Source organism: Heterocephalus glaber, unplaced genomic scaffold (genome assembly GCF_053883595.1).
Source record: "Heterocephalus glaber isolate CG9 unplaced genomic scaffold, H.glaber_assembly_v1.0 deba00001729, whole genome shotgun sequence".
NCBI classification, from domain to species: Eukaryota; Metazoa; Chordata; class Mammalia; order Rodentia; family Bathyergidae; genus Heterocephalus; species Heterocephalus glaber.
The window spans coordinates 21,193-36,636 of record NW_028258440.1 but is presented as its reverse complement, the minus strand read 5'-3'; the positions used below and the strand labels follow the sequence as shown (position 1 = coordinate 36,636).

The following is a 15,444-nucleotide window of genomic DNA, read 5'->3' as shown; positions in this document are numbered from 1 at the left end:
CTTCGTAGCCATAATCAGTTCCATAGGAAAGATTAATGCTGGGTGACAGGTTCTATTTTGACTAAACAGCTGTATTTTCATGCTCGAATTCACCCAATAATTGTTCAACTTTCTGCTCACATGAGAAACAGTTGATAGCATGGCGGGCAGGAGGCAGCGAAGCCTGCCCTAGATCTTTCCCTTTATATTCCAGCCGGGCTATAAGCTTATTGATTGATGCCACCGCATTCAAGGTGGGGGCTTCCACTACCCACACACAGGACTATGCTAAGCCAATTTAAACATCACACATCCTTAATCCATGTTCTCACACCCTAGATCTAGCCACCTCTGAAAAGCCTCACCTATGAGCACATGAGGCTTGGTGGGGGAGCTGCAGCTAGATTCGAGCCATAACAGGAACTGAGGCTGAAAGACGACAGGGAGAAAACACACGGAACATTAAGACTCGGAAACTGGAGATTGAATGAAACATGATGTGTGGACCCAACAATTTTGACAAAGATGAGAACAGCCCAAAATGTATGGCAGTGAAAAGACACGAAGCGGGAGTGGGCATATTTTATATCACGGTTGGCTTCTTTCTCTAGGACTTCCCAAATAAATGCCCGGTATGATTCTCCACCAAGACGTTGTCAGTGGCTCCGATCTCACCCCTTTCCAATACACAGAACCAATAGCCTTTATATTTTCTTATTTACCATACAAATAAAAACCCTGTGCAGCACTCCCACAATTCCTGAATTGCTCAAGTTTTTCTGCACAATCCGGCTCAGTCCCTCTGGCTGCAACCTGCCACTACAAGAGCTTCCAAACAGGATAAAAGTCAGATAAAATCTTGATTGGTAAAACATCATGATGTAGTGTTTTTGCAATCAGGACACTGGAATAATGTCAAGAGCTCTGCGACAATGTTACGCATATTCTCCAAAGTAACACAAATAATGCCTAGGGAAAGGTCACTGCCTAGTGAAAAGAACAGGTGTCCCTTCAACCCTTCCACCCCTCGCTATTAACAAAGACTTTGCTTCCGGTTTTTTCCTTTTCTCATATTTATTCCTTTCCCTTCTTTCCTATCCCTTACCCCTCCCTCCACTCCCCATCCCCTTTGGACCTTTTCTTCCTATTTCACATTATCTATTATACATATTGATCCTTATTTACACTTTCAACTTCTCACACCAGAAAAACTATTTGGTATATACACACGTGTGTCCTACTTATTTCATTAAGAGTTTGGCCTCAGCTTTGCGCAGCAGCAGTAACATAGCCAATGAGGTTTATCTGAGGTGTGATTATCGCTAATTGAAAGAGTGTAGCCTCAAGGTGCATCCATTTAGCTATAAATCTCTCTAGTTTCTTAATCTATATGGCTGCGTAACACTCCATTTTATAAAAACAAAACAAAACAAAAAAAACCATCTTCTTTATCCAGTCTTCAGTTGATGGGCAATTGGGCTGTTTCCAATTCTGAGATATTACAAACAGTGCCAATATGAACATGGGTGCACATATATCGCTGTACTATGACTCATTTAATCCTTCTGGGGAGATACCCAGCAAGGGGATGGCTGGGTCAAATGGGACCTTTAATCCTAGTTTTTTGAGGTGTCTCCATGCAGATTTCCACAGAGGTTGCACCAGTCTACATTCCCACCAACAGCTGACAGGTTTTGTTTATCCCCACAGCCCCACCAGCATTTGTTATTAGCGGATTTCTTGATAGCAGCCATTCTTTCTGGAGTGAGGTGGAATCTAAGCATTGTTTTCATTTGTAACTCTTGAATGACCAGTGATGTTGAACATTTTTTCATATGTTTATTTGCCATTTGTACTTCTTTATCTGAGAAATGTCTGTTCGTTTCAGATGCCCATTTTTGGAATGGGTCTTTAAATTTGGGTGGTCTGATTTTTAAAATTTCTTTATATATTCTAGATAGTAGTCCTTTGTCTGAGGAACAGCTGGTAAACATTTTTCCCACATTGTGTGTTGTCTCTTCATGCTGTTGGTGGTTTCTCTGGCTGTGAAGAAACTTTTTAATAAGAAGAGATCCCATTTGTTGATTCTTTGCTAGTCCATGTGTGACTGATGTTTCATTCATGAAATCTTTTCCTACACCAGTGTCTTCAAGAATTCTGCCTAACTTCACTTCCAGCCAGTTTAGTGTCTCTATTTTAATATTTAGATCTTTAATCCATTTCCATTTTAGTTTAGTGCATGGTGAGAGCTATAGGTCTAGTTTTAATCTTTGGGAAGTTGAAACACAATTTTTCCAGCACCATTTCTTAAAGAGGCAATCTTTCCTCCAGTGAGGCTATTTGGCTCCTTTGTCAAGGATGAGGTGGCTGAGTATGTCTGGAGTTATTTCTGCATCTTCTAATCTGTTCTACTGATCTTTAGGTCTTTTTTGCCAGTATCATGCTATTTTTAACACAGTAGCTTTGTAGTATAGTTTCAAGTTGGAAATTGTGATACCCCCTACCTTGTCTTTGCATTTGTTATTGGTTGATTTCGTGGGAGGGCAGGGGAATGGGGAAAAAATATGAACCAAGATATATCATGTAAAGGTACAAATTCCCAGTGATGAATGTCATCATATTGTATACCTAAAATGTACCAATACATTTAACAAAAATATTTTATACAAAAAAGAAAGAAAAGAACAGGTTTTTGAAACCAGGACATTGTCATGGAATTAGTCAGCAGTGTGTAGCACTGAACTTCGGTAATCATAAAGTGCTTATGTGGAGTAAAAACAACCTCTCTCTTGTCCCAGAGTAACTTCTGAAAACAGATAGCAGAGGAGGGTAATTGAGCAGGCAGTCTATGCCAGGGAGGTCAAGAGTGAAAGACGCCGGAAAGCAGGGATATTGCTAATCAAATCAAACCTCAGGTAACACTGTTCCTCAGAAGCCTGTTCCTTCAAACTCAACGTCAGTTCATCTCAATAAATCAATCCTCGCAATGCTATCAAATAATGCATTTAGGGTTGTACCACTTATTTTCTACAGGGGGAGTCTCAGAGAAATTAGTTTCGTTCTGGCCAGTAACAGCACAACAGACTAAAGTAAAACTATTGGAAACAGCCTTTGAAATGATTTCCTGTTTTCCTGATTTTTGTTGTTGATTATTGACACTAATCTACCAAGCACAGTTATGGCTAATAACATTTTAAATGTGTTTTTAGTCCTATTTAACTGCACGCCACTGAATAATGCAATAGCAGATCATAAAATACCAACAATACAAGTACATTTTGGTGTATAATGGCAGTGACCGAATAGTAACTTGAAAACTTGTTTGCATTGGAAGGGCATGCTAATACTCAGGTCATTTTCATGATTTATTCTGCAAGCTAAATAATGTTACTAAGATTTGAGTTTAGACAGGTCCTACAGAAGAAAGAGGAAAAAAAATGAATAATTGCTGATACACAGTGCAGATTGAGAAATCTACTCTTTTTTGGTAAATGCGGCTCTATGATACTATCCACAGTGGTTATGTAATAAAAATGTCCTTATTCCAAACATTGATAATATTTGAAGTAAACAGAAGTTAGGATTAGTGAGGCTACAGTGGCAATTCCTGCATTCTGCATTCCTGAAAGGACCAACAATACAGACAAAATAAATCACAAGTACCAGCAATGAATCCTCCAGTTTCCCAAGTGTAATTGAGATAGATTTAGAAAACTTCATTACTGCATCAATATTAGAGTCATTGAATTACTTGCACATGAGATAATTTACATCATTCAAGTCAGTATCAAGAATCAACCAGCAAAAAGCCTGTTAAGTAAACTCGTCCATGAAGGCTTTTGCCTCACTGAAAGTATCAGGATACATAGATTGGACTCCTTAGGTTTTTGTGCAAAACATAAGATATTTTTCTTTAATTGACTTTTCTCCTTGAATATATATTGGGAGTCAGAAGGTAAATGCATGATTATAAGCAGATATGTATTTCCTATTACTCAACTGGACAAGGTTGCACTTGAAGCAATAAAGGCACAATCAGCACTTGTGGCAAAAAGGGCAGGGACAGCAGCCTCACTGCTAAAGGAGGAGTAGCATATTCTTACCACTTTATGTGCCTAACTGCCTGGCCTTGGGCCACGGCTATCCTCCTCGTTTGTAAATATAATTTACAAAAATCTTTTAAATATTTAATGGTAATACCTGAGAAAGAAGACATGGGCAATGATTAAATTTCAAGGAGGTGCAGGGGTTGAAGGCTGAGCAGGGGAATGGGAAAAAAATAAGGATCAAGATATGTAATGTACAGGTACAAATTCTCAGTGATGAATGTGACCATAAGGTATACGTAAATGTACCAATATTCTCAATAAAAATTTTTAAAATATATGTATTAGGCAAGGTGTAGTTGTGCATGCCTGTAATCCCAGAACTCAGGAGACAGAGGCAAGAAGATCACTGTGAGTTCGAAGCCAGCCAGGGCTACATAGTGTGCTCAAAGCCAGCCCGAACTGCCTAGTGAGACCCTGTCTCAACAAAGCAAAGCAAAAGAAAATAAAAATATATTAAATGTATCATTATGGTTCTAAAATATAATTTCATACTCCAAGTTGATTAGCCAGAGCCATTCACTCCCACAAATATGGACATAGATTTCCTCATTTGTCAACTGAAATCCCCCAGTGATTTTCAAATGACAGAAATAAATATTTAAAGATGGAATTGAATTGAATTCAATGATGTGATAGTTATTACAAAACTGTGGGATAATGAAATCCTAAATGTTACTCAGAGGTGGCCCACGACCTGCCCAATAATGCAGATTTTTCAAGTGGGCTTTGTGCTGAACAATGATTTATCAAGAATTTTTTTCCATTCTCAGTAGATTTATGAAATACTATATACAAAGACTAAAATTTCTAAAAATGTAATGATATTAAACCAATTTAATGGTTTGGGTCTTTAAAACAAAAGATTCACCTAGGTAGCCAGTTGAGCTCAATAACTGTTGAAATGGAAAATACACAAAGACATTTTTCTCCCATATGTGAGTTAATCATATTGGAAATTTGTCTTAACACAGTGCTTATGAAATACTTATGAAAAAGGCCAGGAACTACATTTAGTAATATAAACTGATCCTATACAAATGTCTCTAAGACAAAATTCTAACTGTTTTTAATGAAGGACAAGGACTGACCTTTAAACAAAATTACAGTTATAAAATATCAGTGACATCATTTATAAATCAAGACTATCCCGAAATGTCTATTTTTAAGAAAATTTATGATAAAGGAACAAGACCAGAATTCAAGTGGCAAAAATTATGTGAAACATACAATTATAGAATAATTTCAAAGGCATTCAACACACATTAATTTCTACTTTACTTCTGTAAATTGAAATTTACAGTAAACCTTATAAAGGAAACTTATGTGGGTCACTAAGACCAAAATTCATTCGATGCCATGAGAATGAATTTTTTTTTTTGGCTTTTTGAGAGAAGGTCTCACTATTTAGTTCAGGCTGACCTTGGACTCACTATGTAGCTTAGGCTGGCCTCGAACTCGCAGCAGTCCTCCTGCCTCAGCCTCCCGATTCCTGGGATTGCAATAGTACACCATTATGCTTGGCAAGAATGAATTTTGAGTAGTAAATGATAACCAATCCACTCTGGGCTGACAAGAGGAACTAAGAAGTATCCACAGTGACCTGAAACTTCAAGTGCCCCACCAGAAGATCTATTTCCAAATGTGCACAAGGAAAATACTTGCATTTGAAGAATTCTTAGAGCATATAACCCAAACCAAAATTAAACAGGTCCAAATGATTTCAATGTCATGGAAAATATCCCTCCCAAAATTGTATTTTAAAGTAAAATGGGAAATGAGATTTTGGTTACTTGATTCCCTTCGGGGACCTAAAACAGCAAATTCCTGCCAAACAAAACTATTAGCATTGTTTGTAAAGTTCCAGAAACACCATTTGCTTTATGGAAAACGCACGGAAGGCACCAGGATGACATCTGGTTGATGCAGTGGTTATTAATGCGCTTTTTACACCGAAGCCCCAGCAAAGTGGTGAGTGCACAGCCCCGAGCCTGCCAGGCCGCCCAACTCCACGGCTCCACATCGAAATCATCAGGTTAAGATGTTTTCTTCTGAAGATAGCATATGAGGAAGAACATTCAAATTTAACCAAACAAATTATGTAAAGTGCATACTCATGTTGTTAAGAAAAGAGAAAACATCACTCAAAGGCAGCTTACTACCCGACCAGTCATCACCTGTCATAATCTGTTTTTCAGGGCTTTCTCTCCCTTTTTACTTTTTAGTACTGGGGATTGAAGCCGGCGCCTTGGCACTGAGCTGCATTTCCAGGCCTTCTTTGATTTTTTAATTTTATGTTACTTTTTTGCATTTAAAAAATGTTATTGGTACATTTTAGGCATACTTAATGATCACATTCATCATATGGAATTTGTACCTGTACATGACATATTTTGCTGCTTCTTTTGTTCCCATTCCCCTCCCCTCCCTTCAACTCCTATTTCCCTCTTTATTTACAAAAAGCTGTCATAATGTCAAACACACACACTCAGCATGTTACTTTCCTCTCTTTCAGGTTAAAAAACAAATCACACAAATATGGTCTCTGATAAGAAATCTCACAAAAATGGCCATGACTTAAACCGACACACCCCTTCAATATCTACCCAACAAGTCTGTAAAACAAAGGCCTGATACAGTCCTTGGTGGCCAGTGGACAATAAGCGGTCCTGGGCAACACCAGGTGAGCTCTCAGCATCAGCTGTTTCCTTATTTTTAAGTTAACCACCTCTGCAGGGTCAGGACCAGGATGGTTCAAGGCAACGCATACAAAAGAAAAATATTTTTTTTAAAACTCATCATATTACATGAAACAGAATACTGGCCTGCTGTGCATAAGGATTTTCCCTGTCATCAGTTGGAAACATAAGGGACCATCTCTTAAGGAACCTGTAACACATATGCCTGATTCAATACAACACACACACACACACACACACACACACACACAATTAAGACTTAAAATGAACTAAACTCATACAGATTGGATTGTTGTCTGAAGGGGTTGCCATGTTCACATCATGGAGGGGAATTTTCTACAGGAGCTCAACTCTACAGGGCACTAATTTAATGGGCCTGGTCACTAGGAGGGCTTCCTTGACAATGAGTCTATGGCCCCACCTCTGAACAATGTCATTGGAGGGTCTGAAATCATAGCTCTTTCCACTCTTTCCAGGTCTGTAAGCACAAACTGCATGGCTCATGAATGACTCAAGCTTTTGCTCTTTGTTACACTTTGGGTCTACATGTCACCCCGAAGCCTCATGTGGTCATAGGTGGGGCCTTTTCAGAGGTGGCTGAATCTAGAGTGTGTGATGGTGGGATTAGGAGCGGGTGATTACTAAATCAGTACACTGATTGGTTTGGCACCTCTGTAGTCCTAGTGGTCTGGATACAATATGAGCAACAGAAAGAGATTTGTCTTCCCCTTGTTTACTTGCTTTTGCTGTCTTCTGCTTGCTAGGAACTGGTTCTCCTCTGCTAAGCCACCCTGCCTTGGAGCCAGCCAGTTATGGACTGAAACCTCTGCAAACTGAGCTACATAAACCTTTCTTCCTTAATTTGTGGTTTGTTAGATATTTCATCTCAGGAATGAGAAAGTAACTAATACATTCATGCAAATGTTTATTCATAGTCTTTTTAGAACTATACCATCTCCCAATGTCCAAACCTACTGTTCAGCTATTGGCTTATTTTTCTTGTTATTTCCACTTTTGAAAACGTGGCCCATCTCTATCCAGATCCAGCTCAATTGCACCCTCCACCAAGAAGCCTTCTGTGGTTACTGCTCTTGTGCTTACACATATGTGTGCATTCTTGGCTATTAGGTGAGCACATGGAGTGATTTCAGAGCTGAAAGGAAGGAGAGCTCTGTGGTCTCTTAGATGAATATTAGCACACAAGAACTTTTTCTACACAAGTACTTTCTATGTCTCCTTGACCTATGGCTTACAGGTGATACTGTATCAGTCATTTTTCCATTACCTAGACAAAATACTTCACACAGGCAACTTAAAGGGGCAGAGGTTTATTTTGTTTCAGATTTTCAGAGGGTTCAGTACCATCCATGGTGGCTGGATACAAAGCAGAAAGGACATGGTGGAAAATTATGTCAGAAGAAAGCTACTTAACTCATGGCAGCCAGGAAGGTGAGGGTAGAGGAGGGCAGGAGAAAGGAGAGGAGAGGAGAGAAAAGACAGGAAGGAAGGAGCCGAGGACAAGAATACACCATTCAAGGTCACCAGACTTCTAAGTGATCCACCTCCTCCAACCAGGCCCATTGTGTGACAGCGCATTCGGCTAAAAGTCAACATTTGACTAATCCACTGTTAAGTACAGAACCCCCATAACCCATATACCTTTTTAAAGCTCACCTCAGAATACATGATACTATCCTTTCGTGGGACATTGTAGATCTAAAGCATGAATTTTTCACATTCACACTTCCTACTAAGTCAATGTTCTAGGCTTCAACTTGTATGGAAAGAAGTAGCAATCACTCATTAATTTATTATGTATGTGGTTGTGGTTATGTGTATGGGTGGAGACAGTGAAGGTTGGATTCACATTCAAGCCATTCCTCCCAGATGTGCACCTCTGATTGTGTTTGTGTGTGTGTGTGTGTGTGTGTGTTTTGGGGCAGGGTTTGACTGGTTGCCTATAGTCCACAGGCTGATGCAAACACAACTCTCCCGCCTGGCCTAATTTAGTTTGGATATGCTGGGAATTGAACCTAGCACCTTACTCATGTTGGGCAAGCACTCTGTCACTGATCTAAACCCCACCACTGTAACTTGTAACTTTCAGTGATCTCTTGCCTCAGTGTCTTCATCTGTTAAGTAAGGACCACCATATTGGGCTGCTATGACATTGAGGGAATTTATACTAAGGGTTTCTTTGGTGCCTGGGACATACCATGATCTCTCTTACTATTGCTTTGATTTTATTATCGGCTTCCTTCATGTTTCCTGTCAAATCTCACCTGTTCCTGGAGGTTTTCTGCACCGTCACAGACTATACCTATATGCCTTTTAAAATTCATTTCTTACCATTCATGCCATATGATTAGCATGCAACAACGTACTAATTATCGCTTACCCAGTTTTATCATTTTCATCTATAGTAAGGATTCTATGCCAATTGATACATCAACTGTTGTCCCAAATCTTCATATATGTGTGTATAGAATGCCTCACCTCTCCTTTCTAAATTTGATACCAGTTTTGCATTGGACAGCTTAGTGGCTTATTCTATTCAGATAAAATAAGCTCAGTGTATAATATCACAGATATGGGGATTGGATAAGGCACCGTGGCATAGTACTTTTCATTGGGAGGTCTCCAGAAATATCTTCCCTTCAGGAATTAACACTATTTCTTGGTCCACTCTCTTTTGTTGCCAGATCTGGCAGACTCTGTGTGGTAGATTACTAAGGCATCCTGAAAAGGGTTGATTCTCACTGTCAGAAAAGGATGCGTGGTGCAGAGATGTGTATGATGGGATGAGAATGGATGTGTTCCACAGAAGATAGGAGGAGGGTTGAAGGGTCCAGGAGAAGCAGGTGCATAGGAGGTAGGGTATGAACAAGGACTCTCAGAGAAGGAAGCATAAGTTGGCCCAATCAGATGGTAGAGCAAATTATGTAAGTAGCCAGAGATGACATGCACACACAGTGCACAGAATCAAGTGTACACACATTCACATGCAAGTGCACCATGACTGCAACCTGTGAGTGCCAAAGTGCCCATTGTCTGAAGTAAGTTCCCTGGCATCTTCACATTCGCCCACAGTGAAATGAGTATGAGAGAGGCACCTACAGTCTGGCCCAGAATAAGTCCACCCTAAATGAAAACAATTCCCTCACTCCTGAAGTCATCCAAGTTCCAAAATCCCTTGTTCCTGTGGAAAACACACAGCCTGACGATTGGTTCATTCATTCTTGCTGATCCTGACTTGGAAAGACTCTTGAAAAGTACCACCAACTCTCTTCCCTCAAATTTCACCAAATGTTTCTGTCTGTTCTATGTTTAGGTGACCATGAATAGTGATAGTAGGTCATAGACTAGGGGGCAACTCATTCTTTGACAAAAAATGACATAATCAAAATGCAATTCCATTACCACAGAAGACCAGGAAAGGAAGTGTTTTGGACTCCCAGAGAGAACATGAATCTTCTCAGCTTGGGATTCTCTAGAATAAATGGCAACAATGGAGTTGCTGACCCCTGCAGCTAACTCCTCTATGACATCCCAGAGAGACATCAGGGCCCAAGCCCTGAGCATAGCACCTTTGCAGATAGAAAGACCAGAAAAATCATACTCTTGTCTCTGGAAAAGCAGCTAAGATCTACACTGCAAGGGTTCCTTACACACCTGAATTCTAATTTCAAAATTCACCAGAGGGGACTCTGAGATGAGTTCCTAATTCAAAATACTAATTGACAAAATATTTAAAACATACCCATCTGCAGAGTGAAAAATAAGTTCCGGTTTACTATGAATGATTTGGTAAGCATGGGTATTGATACATTTAAAGGATAGACAATGACACAAAGATTCATATACTGACTACTGTGTTTCGATTCTGCATTTTATAGCTAGGTCTCTTCTTTAATAAACAAGGCTACTTGCAAACATCACCCATGACTCTCATCCTGGAGGCTCCAAACTCACTAAGAGCATGGTGGCTCTAACACAGCCCCAGCTGGATGCGACAGAATTATGTCGCCCCTGCAAGGAGTCCTTTAACAATGACTGTAGGCTGTTTGGTGGTTACATAAGCCAGCTTCCTCATGATATGCCAAGGAAGAATCTGAGGTGTGTGTTTTCTACTTAGTCATCTCCTGGGGAATGAACTCCAACTACCCACAGTATTGACTTATTAGATCATTGCCCGCTTAAGTGACTGCCTTCATGTACACCTCACATGTACCCATGACAAGCTCTTCCCTTCAATGCTCCTGCACATTTCCTCTGCCAGATGATTTTATAATGCAACGTTGCTGTCCACGCACACTCAAAATCGTGTTCAGATTCATTGTTGGGATCGCACTGAATCCATAAATTAAGTTTGAGGAAAATGGACTTCATTTCAAAGTCAGCCTCCTTTTCCAGAAAATAGTGATCTTCTAAAATAATATTTTATTGTTCAAGAGGTACCTCATAAAATGTCCCATGTGTATTTTCCTCATAGTTCAAAATCATATTCATAGATATTTTGTAGTGTTTGTGTCAGTATCAAACCAAACATTAAAATATTTAATTGCTATTATATTTCATAGTTATTAGAAGGATATGTAATATTTAATGCATTTTATTCATGTCATGCAAGTTCTCCTGCCTTACTACCTAGGGACTGCCTTGGTTTTATGTGAAGGCAATTCTTTCAGAAGCGAAAGACAAATTGCCACTTGATTCTTTTAATGAAGTACTAATAACACTAATAGAAATAAGTCATCGCCCTTCTCCAATTTGTCCCAGACACTGAAAACAGGTATCAGATTGTCCTAGAACAGTTCTATGTGGTGTGGAAACTCCAAAGCATCATATGCTTAACTGTGGATGAAGACTGTAAGATCATCACATGCTTATCATATACCATGGGCTAGAAAAAAACGTACCCTACTGTAACCTTTAGGAAAGTATTACTCACATTTACTGTATCCTGACCTTGTCCCCATCCTAGAAACAAAGATTGATCGGCTTAGCCCACCCCAATCAACAAAATGGTTTGCCCTTGTAAGGATGGACATATCTCACACTCACCGGGGGCATCCTGAGCAGGATGCCCCCTACCTTGCAGCACCATTCTGCTGTTGAGATAGCTTTTCTTCTGCTTCCTCTACATTTGGCACACTTTAAATGAACTTTTGCTTTGTACTGTATCAGTATTGACTCCCTCATATTCTGCTAAGAGCCCCACTTCTCCATTTTTCACTGGAGTGAGGACGAGGACCTGAAGAGAGGCAGAGGGTAACTCATATCCCCTCTGCCAGATGCAATAGTAGCCACATTGTTTTATTTGGCATGCCTTGCTGCCTTGCTTTCCATATATTTTTTGTTGTAGTTTGAAATTAACCTGATCTATTTCTAAGTTTCTGTTTCGTTTGTTACTTTGTTACTCTTCTTGGAAATTCTGTAGCTTACCCCAGTTTTTATAAATGGCTTTTCCAGGTTTGTGTTGTGTTAGTTTGCTATACCCTTCCCCCTGTTTTTTTAAATAACCTTGGTTGCTGGTTACTCTAGTTAACGAAAAGCTTTTTCTCTGTGTGCTTTGGTCAGGGTTGCTACCATCTTGTCTTATTGCAGACTAAATTACTCTTATGTGGGCATGCATCAACAGCCATGCTGCCTTTTTTCATTAATTTCTCTTTGTCTTCTTTCCTTTTTTATATAATAACTGGCCTTATGAGCTAAGCTTCTGATTTCAAAACAACTTATGGGCTTATGGAAAACCAGAGAGAAGAAACTTTTATTTTCTGTCCCCAGGAAGAAAAATTGTGTACTATCCCTTTAAAAAGTCAGAAAACCATTAGAGGGTCACAGCTACAATGAGAGGACTATTCCTTTAAGAAGTCAGAAAACCCTTGGCGGGGGCATAGCTACAACTGGAGGACCAGGGTGGGGCAAATGTGGATGCATAGAGTGTGGCAAATGCAGGGCAGCAGGCAACATCAGAGGCCTCATCCCATCCTGGTCAGGGTGTGACCAACCTACCCAGCTCTACAAACACAAGAGAAAAAATTTGTCTGTTTTAAAATGCCCAATGCTATCAGAGGAGGCCTCCGGGTCAGAGTGCCATGGCTCCCAGCCCAAAGGAGACTTCCAGGTCAGTGTGCCACAGCTCTCAGCCTGGAAGAGGCTTCCGGGTAGGCGAGCCACAGCTCCCAGCACAGAAGAGGTCTCCAGGTTGGTGTGCCATGGCTCCCAGCCCAGAGGAGATTTCCAGGTCAGCATGCCACAGCTCCCAGCCTGGAGGAGGCTTCCAGGTAGGCATGCCACAGCTCCTAGCACAGTGGAGGGGAGCCACGTGGGTGCCAAGAACACCCCCCGCTCTGGTGGAAATGAGAAGACAGGTAAACAAGCCTCAGAACCAGACTTCCCAGATCACTTACAGCAACCCCAAATGGAAATGAGATGGAACACTCTGATACTCAACAACCTGGACTCCCTGAACTAGCAATGAAAGAGGATCTGGAAAAAATGAAATCAGGAATAATTTCTCACATAACAGCAAAGATTGTGCCCATAGTGCAAGACATGGTTAATAAATCTAGAGAGGATACAGATAAAAAAATAGAGGAGCTGAGGAACATGACAGAATGCCAACATAGGAAACAAACTGAATCCATAAAAAATGCAAACAGACTTCCAGGAGATTAAAAACTCCATTGAAAGTCTATGCAGTAGAATGACCCAATGTGAAGGCAGAATTTCAGATATACAAGATAGTATTGCAATTAGTGACCAGGAAAAGAAACAATTCTTTAAAATTGTAAGGGACCATGAGAAATCAATCCAGCAGCTGCTAGATGATGCAAAGAAAAATAACATAAGACTGACTGGAGTCAATGAAGAAACAGGAGAGAGTGCAGATGACATAAAAAACTATTCACAGAAGTCATGGCAGAAAACTTCCCAAGCAGGGGGAAAGAATTTGACATTCAGATAAGCAAGGCATATAGGACTCCAACTAGCCTTGATCAAAAAAAATCTACATGGGGGCCGGGGATTTAGCTCAGTGTTTCCAGCGCCTCGCAAGCTCAAGGACCCAAGTTCAAACCCTGGTGCCAAAAAATAAATAAATAAATAAAAATAAAAACATCTACACATAGGCATATAATTGTTAAGATTCCAGAAACCCAACAGAAGAACAAAATTCTACATGCAGTGAGAAAAAAGAAACAAATCACTTACAAAGGAAAGCACATTAGAATCACAGCAGACATCTCAGTGCAAACCCTGAAGGCAAGAAGAGCTTGGAAGTGATGTCTTTCAAGCCCTAAAGGAAAACAACCTCCAACCCAGATTGATGTACCCTGCAAAACTATCTTTCAAAATTGATGGTAAAATAAGATACTTTTATGACAAAGAGCACCTTAGGAACTTCATGAATACTGAAACAGCACTACAAAAAATTTTAGAAAAAAATTCTAGGAAAAGACAATGAGGATCACAACCCCAGGAAGCCCAGCAGAATGAATCCACCGGGCATGACAAGAAATTAAAAGCAAAGGGGGAGGATCAAACAAAAAAAAGTCATGACAATGATAACCCAAAACATATCAGTTATAATGATCAATGTTAATGGTCTCACTTCACCAATCAAAAGAAATAGGCTGGCAGAATGTGTCAAGAAGCGAGACCCAACAATATGCTGCATACAACAAACACACTTAATTCAAAAAGAAACTCATAGACTGAAAGTTAAAGGGTGGAAAACAATACTCCATGCAATGGGAACCCAAATAAAAACAGAAGTAGCTATCCTCTTTGCAGACCAAGTGGATTTCAAACCAACACTGATTAAGAGAGACAAAGAAGGACACTATATCCTTGTAAAGGGAACAATCCAAGAGAAAGAGATGACAATCATAAATATCTATGAATTAAACACTAGTGCACCCAACTATATAAAACAAATACTAATGGACATGAAAAATCATATAATCACTAATACAATAGTAGTGGAGGACCTCAATACCCCATTGCCACAAATAGATAGATCAACTAGACAAAAAGCAAGCAACAAAATACTAGAACTCAATCAAACTCTTGAACAAATGAATTTAACAGATGTTTACAGAATGTTTCACCCCACAAAGTCAGAATACACATTTGTTTCAGCAGCACACAAGTCGTTCTCCAAAACAGACCACATACTCACTCATAGAACATATTTAGGTAAGTGCAAAGGAATTACAGTTATCCCCTGTATATTATCAGACCATAGTGTCATGAAATTGGAGATCGACAGCAAAAGAAACTGGAAAAACTTCATAAAGGCTTGGAAATTGAACAACACACTTCTGAATAACCAATGAGTCACAGAGGAAATTAAAGAAGAAATCAGACAGTTCCTTCAAATAAATGCCAATGACAAGAGAACATATCAGAATCTATGAGACACAATGAAAGCAGTCTTATGAGGGAAATTCATAGCAGTGAATACTCATGTTAGGAAAACAGAGCAAGCACAATTAAACAACCTGATGGTGAACCTCAGGCTTCTAGACAGAGAAGAGCAAGACAAACCCAAAACTCATACAAGGGAGGAAATTATAAAGATGAGAGCAGAAATCAATGCAATGGAGAATAAGAAAATAATATAGCAAATCAATGAGGTCAAGAGTTGGTTCGTC

At 39.7% G+C, this 15,444-nt stretch overlaps 2 pseudogenes; one reads left to right on the top strand and one right to left on the bottom strand.

Annotated features, from left to right (window-relative positions):
* The window catches only part of LOC101707530 (protein phosphatase 1A pseudogene), a 30,630-nt pseudogene that overhangs the window by 2,094 nt on the left and 13,092 nt on the right, over positions 1–15,444 (bottom strand).
* On the top strand, positions 1,245–1,313 carry LOC147821565 (U4 spliceosomal RNA; annotated as a pseudogene).